We start from the raw sequence: 16,493 nt of genomic DNA on the forward strand, positions 1-16,493 counted from the left end.
AACATTATGGAGGTTTCTCAGAAAGTTAAAAATAGACTACCTTACCATTCAGCAATTGCAGTACTGGGTATTTAACCCAAAGAACACAGAAACACTAATTCATAGAGATACATGCCTTCCTATGTTTACTTCAGCCTTATTTACAATAGCTAAGATATGGAAGCAACCCAAGTGTCCATCACTTGATGAATGGATAAAGAAGATACATATATCACATCTTCACACATATATGTGTGTGTGTATACATATACATACAATGGAATATTATTCAGCCATAATAAATGAATGAAATATTGCCATTTGAAGAGACGTGGATGGAGCTAGAGCATATAATGTTAAGTGAAATAAGCCAGACAGAGAAAGACAAATACCATATGATTTCACTCATATGTGGAAACAAAACAATTGCTCATGGGGGAAAAGTGAGAGACAGAGATAGTCATAGCAAGAAATAGATTCTTAACTATAAAGAACAGTCTGATGGTTACCAGAGAGGAGGTGGGTGAGGGGATGGGTTAAATAGGTGATGCGGATTAAGGAGTGAGCTTGTGATGAGCACCAGGTGATGTATGGAATTGTTGAATCATTATTTTGTACACCGGAAACTAATATAACACTCTATGTTAACTAACTGGAATTAAAATAAAAGCTTAAAGTAAAAAGAAATAAGTAAATAAAATACCTCAGAGAGCTCCAAAAACATTAAAAAATCAGAATATAAAATTGGATGTAAGTTATGATCATAACTTTCCAAATACATATACGGCAGAAAACTGTAATAATTATAGCTCTCTGTTAATGATAATAATTTTATGTCAGTGTTATGAATATTAGATTTTTTTATTTGTTTTATTTTTCTTTTTTTATGATTCTGTCAAATTAGTTGTTCATTAATTAATGATTCTGAGGTATTAAGTCTGGGTGACCCACAGCTTAACATGGTAGAGCCCTTAATATAGACAGTTCATTTTTCAGACCGTTATTTTTTCTTTTGGCAAGTAAATAGCTTTGATCGAGTCACTTAGTTGTATATGTACTATAGCTACTATATATTAACATACTTAAACTATACTTAATTTATATATTAATGTATCTATTATTTATTAAGGTCTCAACAAATTAGATTACACTAATGACTAAGAGATGTCCCCACCCTTTAAAGTGTTTGAAGTTTAGTGAGAAAGATAGAGAAGAAAGCGGACGATTGAAATATAGGACATTAAATGATACAAAAGGCTGAATCTGAAATGTGATAGGAACAGAAAAAAAAGGGGGGGCAGTGCTTTCAACTTACAAATGTCAGAGAAGGATTTGGGTAGAAAATTACTAAGAAGTCAAGGTGCATATCAGTTGTTTGAGATTGGAGAGTGAGGGGTGCTTCAGGCATAGAGAACAGACTAGGTTGGTGAGATCCTGGCATGTTTAGGTGACTAGAAGTGAGTGAGCATATCTGGAGCTAGGATTTCAGGGTGACATGACAGAAGACGAAAACAGGCAACAAAGATGCTTAGACTTCATTTTGATAGCAGTGGTGGGCTCTGTTTTGAGATGCACATCACCAATTAAAGGTTGAAATGTCAATGTCCTGCAAAGTTTGAACATATGTAAGGAATATTATGTTCAAGCTGAATGTTCTCCTATTTCAGGGCAGAGGCCAAACAATGTTAATACCCATTTCAGTGTGACGATGGAATAAAATCTTAAATCATCACAAGTTCCCATGTTACACCTTCATGGCTTAAAAAATGAAGATGAACTTTAGATTTGGGCACTGTTTTGTTCAGTTGTACTTCTTTGTTCAAATATCAGCATCTCCCGTGAATTGTGTACAGGGGACAAAGTTATTTAATCTTCCAGAGCCTCAGTTTCCTTGTTTTCTAGATGGGAATTAATTCCAACCAGAGGGGAGTTAACAGATTACAGGTGACATCTTATACAAAGTTAAACTGAAAGGTGCCTAAGAAGAAGAAGACATTCAAAAAGTACTCTTCCTATTCTTACCTCTGAGATTTCTAAGAACACACATGAAAATGACTCCAACAGGTCAAAAGCAAAACATTCTTTTAGATGTAGCCAACTCCACTTGGCAGTTGCTGGGCACTATTTTCTAAACAAGGAGTCTGTCCTCTAGCTCTTAAAAATATGCAAATGATCCCCTTGAAATTCCCTACACTGCATATGAACTCAGCAATGCAACACCTTACTTGGCACACATTTTCTCATGATATGTCTTGTAAACTGCAATATTTTAACTTCTACTTCACCAATTGTTACACTATTACTTTGTATAATATCCTATTAAGTGTCCCTTCTAAAGAGATTATAATCACCAGGCCCTGAATGTTCAACACTGCTGAGCAATTCATCACCCCTACTCCACTTTTCTTCCCACGTCAACATCCACAATAGTCTCTGTGCCTCTATTATTTAGAAAACTATGAAACCCTGTATCGGTACACAAACAGCTGTTTCTCAGGACATTTTTCAGCTTATTCAAGCACTTGCCATAACTGAAATCATGCATAATTACAATTCTAACTGCCTACATATATTTACAAAGACCAATCTTTGCTTTACTTTCTGACAAAGGCCTCAGTTGGTACAACACAGGTCAATAACTTAATTATACCATCGTGAAATTGAAACAGAGAGGCCAAACATTTTTCAGGTTTATTGCCATTGGTCTTACAATGAAGGAAGGGATATTCCTATGAATTACAAAGCATGTTTTTATGTCTTTTTTTTTTTGTATTTGCATTCAATTTCACATACTTCAAATATAATGAGATTGTGTGGAAGTGACTTAAAATGTTTTCCGGTTTATTTTCATCCTAGAATCTCAGTATATAAAAATGGGAAAAGTGGGTTAAGACCAAAGTCACAGCACCTTCTTATCTTGAGTACAAATTTTTGGAAGAGTCTTTATTTTTCTTGGAACAAGCTTCAGGAATTTCACCAAATTCTCAATTTAGAAAACATTCAAAATATTTTTGCAGTAGTTATTTTTTACAGGAGTACCTCTGTAATCATGATAACCACTTTTTTTTTCATTTTGTTTTTTATAACGACTATTTTTAAGACTTCTTGGAGGAGGCAGTTCCATGTATTGTTAGTGAGAGTGAAATTTGGTGTAATATTTTTCTTGAACTCTTTAACATTGTTATTAAAATTTATATGAATACATATATGCCCTCCTTTTATAATTTCTTATACTTTATCCTAATAAAATTATCAAAGATGTAAATAAAACTTCAGTCAAAATGCTACTCAATGCAACATTCTTATAATAATAAAAAGAAGCAAATTAGTCTTACATCATACAAAAAAAAAAACACCTCAAAATGAATTAAGGATCTAAATATAAGACTTGAAACCACACAAATCCTAGAAGGAAGCACAGGCAACTAATTTCTCTGACACTGGTTGTAGCAACATTCTTCTAGACATGTCTCCTGAGGCAAGGGAAATAAAAAAAAAAAAGCAAATAAATCATTGGAACTTTATTAAATTAAAAAGCTTCTGCAAAGCAAAGGTAACAACCAACAAAACTAACAGACAACCTACTGAATGGGAGAAGATATTTGTAAATGACATATCTGATAAAGAGTTAGTGTCCAAGATATATAAAGAACTGATACAACTCAACACCCCAGAAACAAATAATCCAATTGAAAAATGGACAGAAGACACGAGCAGATTTTTCTCCAAAGAAGACATACAGGTGGCCAACAGACACATGAAGAGATGCTCAACATCACTCATCACCAGGGAAATGCAAATCAAAAACACAATGAGATATCCCTTCACACTTGTCAGAATGGCTAAAATCAACAACACAGAAAAGTATTGGCAAGGATGTGGAGAAAAAGAAACCCTTGTGTACTGTTGGTGGGAATCCAAACTTATGCAGCCATTGTGGAAGACAGTGTGGAGGTTCCTTAAAAAATTAAAAATAGAACTACCCTATGATCTAGTACTTCCACTACTGGATATTTACCCAATGAATACAAGAACACTAATTCTGAGGGATATATGCACCCCTACCTTTATTGCAGCATCATTTACAATAGCCTAACTATGGAGCAGCCCACGTGTCCACTGATACATGAACGGATAAAGATTTCTCTGATCCATTTTAAGAGTTGTTCACACTCGATTCCTTTTCTCCCACCTCTCTGGATCTCACTTCCATTTAGATTTCATCCCTATAGCTTTTCTGAACTAACCCTTGTCAAAGTCAGCAATGACCTCCAAATCACTAACAGCAGTGGTCATTTCTTCATTCTAATCTAATTTTGACTTGTCGACATTTTTTAATATATTTGATTCTCTCCTCCTTGAAATACCATATTCACTTGAGTTTCAGAAATTAATACCTTGCCTCTAATTAAAGGAGAGTTTTAAGGGTCAGTCATTGGAGCTTTTCTCTCTTCTCTCTACCTTCATACTCTAAACTGGGACTATCTAGCAAAAATGTCAAACCAGCCACAGTTCAGTGTCCTGATCTCCTGGTTCGTAAGTTTGAGCCCCACATCAGGCTCGCTGCTGTCAGTGCAGAGCTCACTTTGAATCATCTGTACCCCCCCTCCGCCCCTCCCCTGCTCACACTCTTTTTCTCAAAAAAAATTGTTTTTTTTAATAAAATTGTATAAAAAGTAAAAATAGGCAATTTTAATTTTAAAATATATTTTATTTAAGACAACATATTAAAACATGATTGAAAGTACAATCAATATAAAATCATTAGTGAGGTATCTTAGATTATTATTTCACACAATGTCTTCAAAATCTATGGTATTTTATGCCTACTGTACATCTCAATTCAGATGACTCATGTTTCTAATGTTCAAAAGCCCTTTGTGGCTAAGTCTACCATATTGGTCCATGTGAGTGTAGATAATCTCATTTATGGCTTTAAATACCATCCCTCTGGGCTGAGTGCTGTCAAATTAACATAAATGGAACCACTTCCCTGAAATCTTCTTCCCTTAAAAGCTTATTTGATATCTCTACTTGGTGTCAAATAGTTACATCAATATGTGTGTGTGTGTGTGTGTGTGCACATACTATATATATATATATATATATATATATATATATATTTATATGTATGAATATATATACATACATATAAGCATTTAATATAATGATTTAATGATTACCTACTATAAAAGTGTGTGTGTGTGTGTGTATATATATATATATATATATATATATATATACACACAGACAGTTAACCTTGTTAGAACTAGAACTACTTCTATAATGTGCATAGAGTCTGATCATTTATGTCCATTACTACGCTCTATTATTTCCCTGCCACTAGGTCCAAGTAGGAGTTGCTATTTTTCATGGTGCTTGCACTGTTCCTTTTCTACAGTGAAGTTTTTTTTCTCTTTCTCCAGAATTCTATAAAAAGTAGAAAATAAAAGACAAATTCATACGGTGGTGTAATTTAATGTTTGCACCTAATTGAATTTACCATTTTCGTTTTCTGCCTGGTCTCTGTAGGCATTTGTGCTTATAACACTAGATGTGGACTGTAAGACATGACACACAGAAGGAGGCTTAACATGTCTTAACCAGCATCTGTCCTATTTATCACATTAAAGATGTGGGTGATGTTTGTTGGCATTGCTATGTCTGTAAATCATTAAATAAAATAATGACAATCTTTCCTTTTGAACTCCATAGTTGAATTCTTTTTACAATTGAATCTAATAGTATGAGCAACATTTAGGAGAATTTAGACAAACATACTTGAACTATGTTACCCACCACAGTAGTTTCAAACTTAATGCTATGTTTTTGATTCCTAAAAGAGCACTTGTGACATACAATGTAGAGTAATTACGTGTAATTGAATATTTTATTTCTATGAATAAAAAGAGTATTTGCAATGTGTTATTTGTGCTGAGGTACTTATCTGTAATAAACTGAAACCCTTGCTTTCACCTTGCTATTTTGTTATATAATACATAAAAACTAAATTAATAACCATGAAGACAACAAAAGATGAGTTTTAAAATAATCAAAGGGGTTCATATTCATGTGTGGTTTTTTTTATTATTTATTTTAAGAGAGAGCGCATACATGGGGGAGGAGCAGAGAGAAGGAGAGAGAGAAAGAACTCAAGTAGGATCTGCACTGTCAGTGCCGAGCCTGATGCAGGGCTCGAACCCACGAAACATAAGATCATGACCTGAGCCCAAATCAAGAGTCAGATGCTTAACTGACTGAGACACCTAGATGTCCCTCGTTTGTTTTTTTAAATGTCATAATTACAGACAAATTTCAATTTATATTAAACATAGATGTAGATATGGGTGCAAAACTAATCAAATAAACCATGGAATCGTCAATGCATTTGTAGACAAATCAAGTTTTCTTTTTGAAAGTACTGATTTAAATTAGATGAGACCCATTATCCTCCGGTTAAATATATCAGAGCAAAGGGATTTCCATCTGCATTGCCATCACTGAAATAATCAAAAGGAAACCAAGTAAATAAATTTCAAAAACAGGCAAAATGTGAAAACACCATTCATTAAAAAAAAAAAAAAAAAAATTTGAAGTAGTCATAACACCTAACCACTAATTGGAAAGAAAAGCTGTTGTAAAGTGTGAAACTTGAAACAAGTCAAGGGGTGATGATAAAGTAGATGAGGCAGATTCTCAGACTTGACTAGAGGTACCTTTCCCTCTGGATTATAATGTGAAGGTTTGTTCTTCTGGGATTCAATAGAGAAGCAGAAGAGTTCAGGTGTGAGTGGGAAACCTCTCATTTAGTAAGTTCTGTTTTATCCTCTGATAGCTTATTAAATATTCTGTTAAGTGTTCGGTACCAAAGGAGGGTTTATATCTCATCCCACGGAGAGAAAGTCTTGTAATTTTCATCGTAAATCCATTTTTCAGCGTCAAGGATAAGAGTAAATGCTTCCATTAGAAAGTTATTTTCTTAATCACTTCTCCTGTTTCTCCTTAGTATTATGGTTAATTAAAGTAATTTGTTGGATTACGGTTACAAAAAGATAAGAAAGTATGAAGATAATTATGTGCCACCTGGGTTTAACTATTATGCCAGTGAAGATTGGTGCAGTCCTTATGTTACACTTTTAAAATGAAATCTTGTGTAATAATTACATAGTCCTTGTTAAGTTACATTATATTGGAATAAAATATAATAAGCATAATGTTTGTTTTTTTTTCAACCAAGAGTCAAGGACTTGTATTATCAAAATAATTATGAAAAAAGCATTTAATCCGACAAGTAAATATATTTGTAGTGTTGTCTACATATGCTATGCTATCACACAGGAGAAGGAAGGGGACATCTTCCAGAAGGAATGCTCGTTAAACCTTATGATGTCCGTATTTCACCTGAAGGGATGAGTAAGACATGATGACTATTTAGTATCGTTGAATAAGTAGTTCAGAGAAGAAATCAGCAATATGCATTCATTAGTTATTTCAGCAAACATTTAATAAGGATCTACCATCAGTCCAGCCCTGGTCAGCATCCTAATGGCAGAGAATAGACAATGACTTATTCTAGAGGGATAAAAGATGGTAAGTATGGAAACAAAAACAGATACATCAATTGTACGTTCTCTGAAGATAAAGGAAGGAAGAAATGAGAAAATGAGGACTGGCTGCTATTTTCTGAAGGGGTAAGGAAGCCTCTCTGAGAGTCACAATCAAGCAGATACCTCAATGGAACAGGCTGCTTATCATTGACATACTTGGTGATTCAGTTTGAATGCTGAGATTGTGTGAAATTTGTCCAGGTTATCAGTATATGAGTTTAGATATTTTGTATTCTCCATAAAAAGAGTACTTTGTACCACCATCAACACAACTGTAAAGATATGTATTGGCATTGTTTCCGGTAATATAAAAGCAATAGGAAGGGCTCTTAGGGGTACAATAATGCCATTATTAATTGCCTTCATACACTCATGAGAAATTTCGTTAATGAGTATTAATGGTTAAATAGATGCCTTCCTCTTAAAATCCATGTAACAGAATAACATGTGAAACATGAACTAATTCTCTTAACTTTATTGTAACTCAATTTTCTTATTTGTGTAAAGACTTTTTACTGTCAAATTTCTTCTTTGAATAGTGTATGGGCTTGAACTGACAGATTGCTGGGCTCTTGAGCTCCTTTGAAATGCAGATTGTTTTGAGGTTCTTGGGCACACAGGGCTCTGTAATTATGCCACAACAACAGGGAACCTCTAGCTCAAGAAGGACATTGAACAGCTGCGATGACCGTGTACAAACGTTTTCTCAGTTTCCAAAACAAACAGAAACACACACTGTTCAATGGCCTTTATTAGCAGACTATTCTCTAATTTCATCTCATAACAATCTGCCAGTGTTTTCTTTAAAATTGCTTTCTAAAAGAAAATATATATATTACTTAGCCATTTTAATTCAAGTGAGGCTAATGCTTGGCACTCCATCAAGACTGCTATTTGAGTCCACTTTTTCCCCTGCGAGACTATTAACTACTCATTATAAAGACCATGATAAAAACATATATATAAATACTAAACCTTAATATGTACAAGTAGATTACATGTACATGTACCATATGTACATGTAGAGTCACTTTGAATTTATCCTTTTTCATATCAACTCTGAAGGAATCAGAATTTGTACATAAAGTCTCATTGGTCTGGGCCACTGAATCTTATGTAAAGAAATGGCTCATTAATTCTAGGAGACAGTCCTACAGAATGATTAGAGCCAGGGGCCCTGGAACCTGGGTTCAGACCCTGACTCTGCCACTCATGAGGTGTTTGGCTGTGGACTGGTTACTTTGCATTTCTGAACTTCTGATTCCTTACCTATAAACTGTGAATGTTAAGAGCACCAGCTTCATAGTGATGCTGAAGTGATAAATACATCTGGCTTTAAGAGCTTCCCCTGGATCCTGGTAAGAGCTCAGTGCATGTGGCTTCCTCCTGTTTGCGCTCTTTGAAGTCGGGGTGACTATACTGAGCACAAGTACAGAGTGTATCCACGCCCCTCAAAGTAAAAGTGATCCTTTGCTATTTGATTAGAGAAGAAATCATCAAATAGTTCTAGCAATTAGGAACATGTATGAGCGACAGAGACAGAAAGCCTGACTACATTGAAGCCATATACTGCTTTCTCAGCTAACCAGTAGCTGAGTAACTCAGTAACTGTTGTTGCTTGTCTAGGTTCATTTGCACTGTGGTGTTATCAGAGAACCTGGCTTGTAGCTGAATGATTGCAACATAGCTGCTACAGATGGATACACCAAGAAAGTCCTCAAGGCAGGACTCAAGGGGTATGGGAGTGAAGGCAATCTCTTCTGTTCTTGCTCTTTTATCAGGAAATCAACAGATTTCCCACAATTTACCATCTGAATTTTGTTGATGACTTACTGTTATTCTCTGTGTCATATGGCAATTCTCCGTGGTAAGAGCTACTGAAATAGCAAGCTGGGACCTTGCAATCTCCAACAAATTTTAGGTTATATTAATAGGAATGGAGGTGAGAAACACAGGTTGGGTAATATTTTAGTGTGTGCCATAATAGCCATCCAGGGAAACATCAGAATTGAGTTAGACTTTCATATACTTATTTATGGTTTGGTATTTATTGTTTTAATATCGAATTGCCTATTGGAGAGTGATACTATAAACTTTTCATTGCTTAATTCCTCTGAAGTTTTAATTTAGCAGTAGTACAAGATTTTATTTTGTAGCTGAAATGTTTTCATGTGCTTTTGTTTGTTCGTTTGTTTTCCTGAAAACCATCAGCAGTTGGGCAAGGTGTCCCTAGAGTTCACTCAGTTCATTCATCGCGCTTCAGCTATACTGGCTTTCTATTTCTCAAATAGGCCAAGTTCGGCTCTACCTCGTGGCTTTCCCACTTGTTCTTCCTTCAGGTTTGGAAAGCACTCTTCCAGCCCAGACCTACACCTATCACCACCATCTGCCCACCTCTGATTCCTAACCTAGGTTTGGTTCAAATGTCTCTTTCTCAGAGGCTCCTTCTCTGATCTGACGCCCCTTCTAATCAGCCTCTATCTCACTAATCCTATCTTATTTTATTCATCCTCTTGTTTTAATTTTCTTCCTTTAAAACTGTCTTATTTTTTATGCACTTACTTAATTGTCTGACTCTTCCAAATTTACAGTAAGTTCCTCCAACTGAGGGACATTTGTCTGATTCATCACTACAGTTTCTCAACCTAAAACTGTACTTAGCACACAGTAGCAATTTAAGAGATACTTGTAAGATAAATGAAAGAATTCTTAACATAGCGTTGTTCATTAAAGCAAGAGGAGTGATTTGAATATTAAACACTGAAATGTTTGATTATAGCAAGAGAAAAATGGGTCAATCTCTCCATTCCAACAACTGGAATGTACTTGAGAATACGTCTTCTTACACCTGACAGAACCTGAATGGACATGGTAACAGCTCTCACTTAAATTATACCATGGCTAAAAAACCTCCTTTTATTGACACAGACTTCCATTACCCCTGGTCAAATCTTGCTGGCTTCGGCATCATTGCCTTTGTCTATGTCTGTCCTGAGGCATCAAATATTTATTTAAAAATGCAATTCTATCCAATTAAAAGATGGGCAAAATATCTGAACAGAAGTCTCACTAGAGAAGATAAACAGATGGCTAATAAGCATATGAAAAGATGCTTAACATCATATGTCATTAGGAAATTGCAAATTAAACCAACAGTGAGATACCACTACATGCCTGTTAGAATGGCAAAATTCCAAAACACTGGCAACACCAAATGCTGGTGAGGATGTGGGGCAACGAGCTGTTGTACGTTACTGACAGAAACGCAAAATGGCACAGTCATTTTGTAACCCAGTTTTGCAGAGTTTCTGGCAAAACGTAGTATCATTTTGCCATATGACCTAGCAATCATGTTCCATGATATTTAACCATATGAGTTGAAAACTTATTACTCAAAAACCTGAATATCAGCCTGCAGAGCAGCTTCATTCATAATTGCCAAAACTAGGAAGCAATCATGATGCTCGTCAGTAAATTAATGGACAAACAAACTTGGCACATCGATGCAAGGAATATTATTCAGCAATAAAAAAGTGAGCCGTCAAGCTCCCACAAGACACGAGAAAACTTAAGTGCATATTGTTAAGTGAAAGAGGCCAATCTGATGATGCTACGTGGTGTATGATTCCAACTATTTGACATTCTAGATAAGGCAAAACTACGGAGACACTAAAAAGATATGTAGATGCCCAGAATTTGAAGGGAAGAGAATAGACGACCTATACGATGTTAAACATAAAGAATGAACCTTAATTTAAACTATGGATCTTAATGAATAATAATGCATTTGTACTCACCAATATTAACAGATGTACTACAATAATGCAAGATGTTAATAATAGAGGAAACCAGAGGAAGGGTGTTGGGGAACATGGGAATACTTTGCCTATTCTGTATTTTTCTATAAACCTAAAATTACTCAAAATAACCCAACTAACATCTATTTTTAAATAATGCTCACAGAGTAATATTTAAATACAGAGCACCTGTCTCTAGTGTCTTTGTATTAACAACTTGTAACATGAAAACTGGAAACAGTGATTGATTGGCTTGGCCATACCTATCCACAGAAGAATTGATTTATTCTCTTTCTCCCTTAGATTAGTTGAATAACCAAAGGCCAGAAATGTTACCAAACCCCATTTAATTCTGGACTGAGATTCAATGTTTTTCAAAGTTCTGTTTTGAATGGCTTTTATAAGTGTTAACTAAACAAAATGTCAGACTTCTCAGATATCAGCATGTCTTGGGAAATTTTAATAAAAAATAATTGTAATAATAATTGACTATATTTTGACTAACAAGTAGATATTTCATTTTCTTCCTCAAAAAAAGGACAATTTTGGCTTTGAGGAAAAAATAAAATTCTCAGGTACAGTAAAAATGTGCACAGATTGAAATGTGTCATTCCGTTATCCATGAAATAGAGAATAAATGTCTTGCTTACTTACTAGAAAAACAAATTTCAACCCTAGAAGAACACTAAAATTCAGATACTTTAATACCTCTTAATGCTTCTGGATTACATGGAACAATGTAGTGTAGCTCATGTTATTTCACATAAACATGGAGAATATTTCCTGTGGGCTTTCGATTTTTGGACACAATCCAAGATGAATCAAGGCTTGAAAGTTCAAATACATTAAAAATGAAAAAAAATATTAATTGATGTAATAGTCATCAGAGTTACCAGAAAGTTGTCATCTTATCTCTATTAATCTTAATAATCACGATACTTTGTAGCTTTATCACTGTGAACCAGTAGGGTAGTTTCACAATGGTTTTTCTTTCTTTTATTTATTTTTCCTAACAAATATCTATTGTGCAATAAAGGTTAGAGATCATGAAACTGCCGTGTCATTTACAAAGCCTGAGTGATTCATTGATTGCTGATCTCTTGACTCACCCTTATAACTATCTAAAAGGTTATCTTCTCCTTGATGAAAATCTTCCAGCAGGCAAGGCGATAGAATGTATCGATGAAATGTCTAAAGGCAAAAAAAAAAAAAAAAAAAAAAATGCAATTGCAATTCACCGTGAAATTCTAATTGGGAATCTGTTTTAAGACTTCATAGTTGAGAGACATTTCCATTTGTTTCTCCCGCTTGTAAGCCAGTGTCTTAAAGCCAGCTGATGCTGGGGGAAGCTGCAATAACTTATCCTAAATTTCTTTCCTAGCGATCTGATGGCACAATCCAAAAACTAGAGGTTCTTTTCTGATAGTCTTAACCTTAACTGAAACCCGACTCATGCCAGGACCACATGCGTTTCCAGCTTTCTTTTTTAGAGGATAATGAAAAGTGCTGCATACGTGAGGTCTGCTACTGAGCCTTTAATAAAATTTATCTCATGCGACAAGATAATAACCCTCTGAAGTAGGCATTACTGCCCTGTTGTATAGTTGAAGAACCAGAGACTCAAGAACTTACATATCCTATTCAATGTTTCAAAACTACAATATGGCAACAATTGATTTCTACGTCCCTGATTCTACACTATACATCCCTGTTCCCCCTCCTGGTGTACTCCATAGACTCCTCTGACACGTGCCTGTGGTTATCACTGTCAGCTCTCTTATGTGCAAAGCTCTACCTCTGAGTCATCACCATGCAGTCACGGTGGGTCTCCAATGCTTGTAACTATCTCCATGATTATAGTCAGCTTCCATTCCTAGCCACCTCAACTGTGGCTGCAAATGTCACTTTCCCTTTAACTCCTCAAACCCTCCACCAAACAAGTATCTATCATCAGGCACATGCCTGCTCTCTCTCTCTCTCTCTCTCTCACGCACACACACACACACACACACACACAACTTTGCATCCTACTTTACAGAGTAAAATTCAGGTTTTCTGGCAAAAGATTTCTCAGCATGCTGTCCCTCCCTTAACCCTTTTTTGAACCTATATTCATCATCAAACTTGTCCTTTCTGTCCTAGCAAAACAGACATCCTCAATCTTCCTGTCCAAAGCTAATCTATACCTGGGCTCCTGAGTCCACCGCTCAGGAACTGGCTCAACATTTTCTTCTCTTTCATGATTTCATATACATATATCTTTTGGAGTTTCTACTAAATCTATGTATATGTAAATTTTAGGAATGATTTTTGCCTCCAAGTAACAGAAAACACTTCTACATATGGCTTAAGAAAATAGGGGTGACTTTTTTCACATAGTAGGAAATCTAGAACTAGAAAGTTACTGTCATTGGTTTAAAAGCTTAGCAATATCAGGACAATGTATTCTTAATTCTCTCCTCTGTATCCTGTCATGTAAATATGCTGCCATTGTTTCGTACATTACACCCTTTTAGAAAGATCTCCAAAAGGTTTCCACTCTGATCTTATTGGCTGGAATTCATCAGCCAAACTGGTTGCACAAAGCTACCCCAAATGCTTTAGAGAACGGGAAGGGCAGGTATGCAATTTTTTAAGGCTAAAGAGTGAAGGCAGGAGAGGAAGAAAGGAATTGGGAAAAGGTACTGTTTTAGTGAACCGACGCTGTCTGTCAAAGCACGTGTGCAATACTTTAGTGTCTTGTATCTTCGAAACAGGGGAGGTATGCAAAAGAAGACTGTGATAGGTCCAGATTCTTGATTAGTGTCCCTGTGTTCAGCTTGTGTCTTGTTCCTCCTCTGTCGTACCTGGACTGCTTCAGGTCTGACCCTCTGCAGGAATTTGTTGGCAGTTCCCTAATTTTTGGATCCATCTCCTTGAACACTTGGAGCTGTGACCACTTCTGCCCAGACACAGGAGTCACCTCTTCTGTTCATTCGCTTCTATCTGAAAACACACGACGGAGCAATCTTGTGTGCTCAGTCCTTTTGACTTTGCTTTGACGTTGTTAGTTTTTTCCATATTTTATTTCTGTGTTGCCATTTTGGGACTGTAACTGGAGAGACATTGAAAACTGTGTTGAATCTGCCTTCTTTAACTGTGAGCTTTATCTTATTATGTTGAGTGATTATTTGTATGTCTGTATTGGCTCCTAGGTTCTGAATTATGGAGGCAGGGTCATTTATTTACTTTGTTTTAGTTCTTAGTGTGCTGCACAGTTCTTAAGCACTCGATTATTGATGAATGTGAATATAAATTAATTAATTAATCACTAAATGCTCAGAAGGATTTGAAATCCAAATACCAGACTTGGAGTACAGGATTGCCCCTTTACACCTGCCTGAAGCAGCAAAGTTTATTTCACATCTCAGATCTTCAGTTTCTCAATATTTAAATTAAAAATAATACTAAATGCACCATGTACTTCATTCATATTCTATCTTAAAATAAAACCAAATAACAGAGAAAGATGCTTGTTGAATTACAAAATGTAAGCTGGTATTATTTGACGCATTTTTCTTTTGAAAGTCTTTATGTAGAATCTGACAAAATGATTAATTAATCCAAAATTATTAATTGAAATTCATCAACAATTTAGTGAATATTTACTATGTACCAATCACTATCCTTGGCACAAGAAATATGGTGACCACTAGATCAGTTCCTGTTCAGATGAAGCATACTTCCTGGTGGGTGAAACAAGGTAGGTGTATTCATTTTCCATTTGCTGCTGTAACAACTTACCACAGGCTTACTGTTTAAAACAACAAGACTTAATTATCTTACATGGCCAAAGCCTGACAGGTTTCACAGATTAAAGTCGGGATGTAGGCTGGGTTGTTCTCTTTTCTGGAGTCTATAGAAGAGAATTTGTTTTTCCTTTCTGCTAACCACTCCCTGCTTTTTAAAAACACATTGATAGTAAGAATCCTGGGAATTCTTTCCCATACACCATTAGGATGCATTGGAAACTGATGAAAAATACAATACACTAGCATTGCCAAGAGTTTTTTTTCAAAACCATTTATATTCTCTCTCTCTCTTTAATTTTTTTTAACGTTTATTTATTTTTAAGACAGGGAGAGACAGAGCATGAACAGGGGAGGGTCAGAGAGAGAGGGAGACACAGAATCTGAAACAGGCTCCAGGCTCTGAGCCATCAGCACAGAGCCCGACACGGGGCTTGAACTCACAAACCGCGAGATCATGACCTGAGCCGAAGTCGGACGCTTAACCGACTGAGCCACCCAGGCGCCCCTCTCTCTTTAATTTCTAACTGAAATCTCCTTATTTTAAAAGAATTACATACAAAATCAGTTTACTAAAATTCCTTCAGGGCTAAGTCAAGTAAGGTACATTTATTTCTACTACCAACCCAAGAAGGTGATTATTATTTCTATTTCCTCTTAACATATGAGAAAACTCATAAGTGTTCAAAAAACTGTAACTTACCCAAGAGATGCTACCAGCTGGGGGTTGGCCAGGATCTGGACGAAGGGCTGAGCAGCCGTTGGTACCAGCCTTGTGGTACATATTAGGCAGGCACACCCACCTGCCTGAAGTCTGTGGGCCTTTTCCATGGCATTGAAAAAGAGGTCACATGTTTAGGAAGAGTAGAAGAAATACCAATTTATAAACCACACCAGGTACAAGTTACATTTCTAAAAAAAACTTTCTCTTGGATAATTTGATGAAGACTAAGACCAGGGGTGCCTGGGTGGTTTCGTCACTGAAGTGTCTGACTCTTCACTTTGGTTCAGGTCATGATCTCCCAGTTTTGTAAGTTCAAGTCCCGTGTTGGGCTCTGCGCTGGCAGTGTGGAGCCTGCTTAGGATTTTCTCTCTCCCTCTCTCTCTGCCCCTTCCCCACTTGCACTGTCTCTGTCTCTGTCTCTCTCAAATAAATAAATAAATAAATAAACACTTAAAAAAAAGTGTGGCACAATGTGAAAGATCAGATAAGGGGAAGAGCTGGGAAGGCAGATACCACACCACTCTATTGTGCGATACATCTGCGCAAACAATGGGAATTGTAAAATGTTTTCAAAGAGTAAAGCCTTAAAAAATGTCAC

The 16,493-nt window shown here is 35.9% G+C and overlaps 1 pseudogene; it reads right to left on the reverse strand.

The window, feature by feature from the left end:
- The window catches only part of LOC122201264, a 32,999-nt pseudogene extending 17,044 nt beyond the window's left edge, over positions 1-15,955 (reverse strand).
- Positions 15,956-16,493: the final 538 nt, after the last annotated feature.

The sequence above is a fragment of the Panthera leo genome, chromosome D1, assembly GCF_018350215.1.
Source record: "Panthera leo isolate Ple1 chromosome D1, P.leo_Ple1_pat1.1, whole genome shotgun sequence".
NCBI classification, from domain to species: domain Eukaryota; kingdom Metazoa; phylum Chordata; class Mammalia; order Carnivora; family Felidae; genus Panthera; species Panthera leo.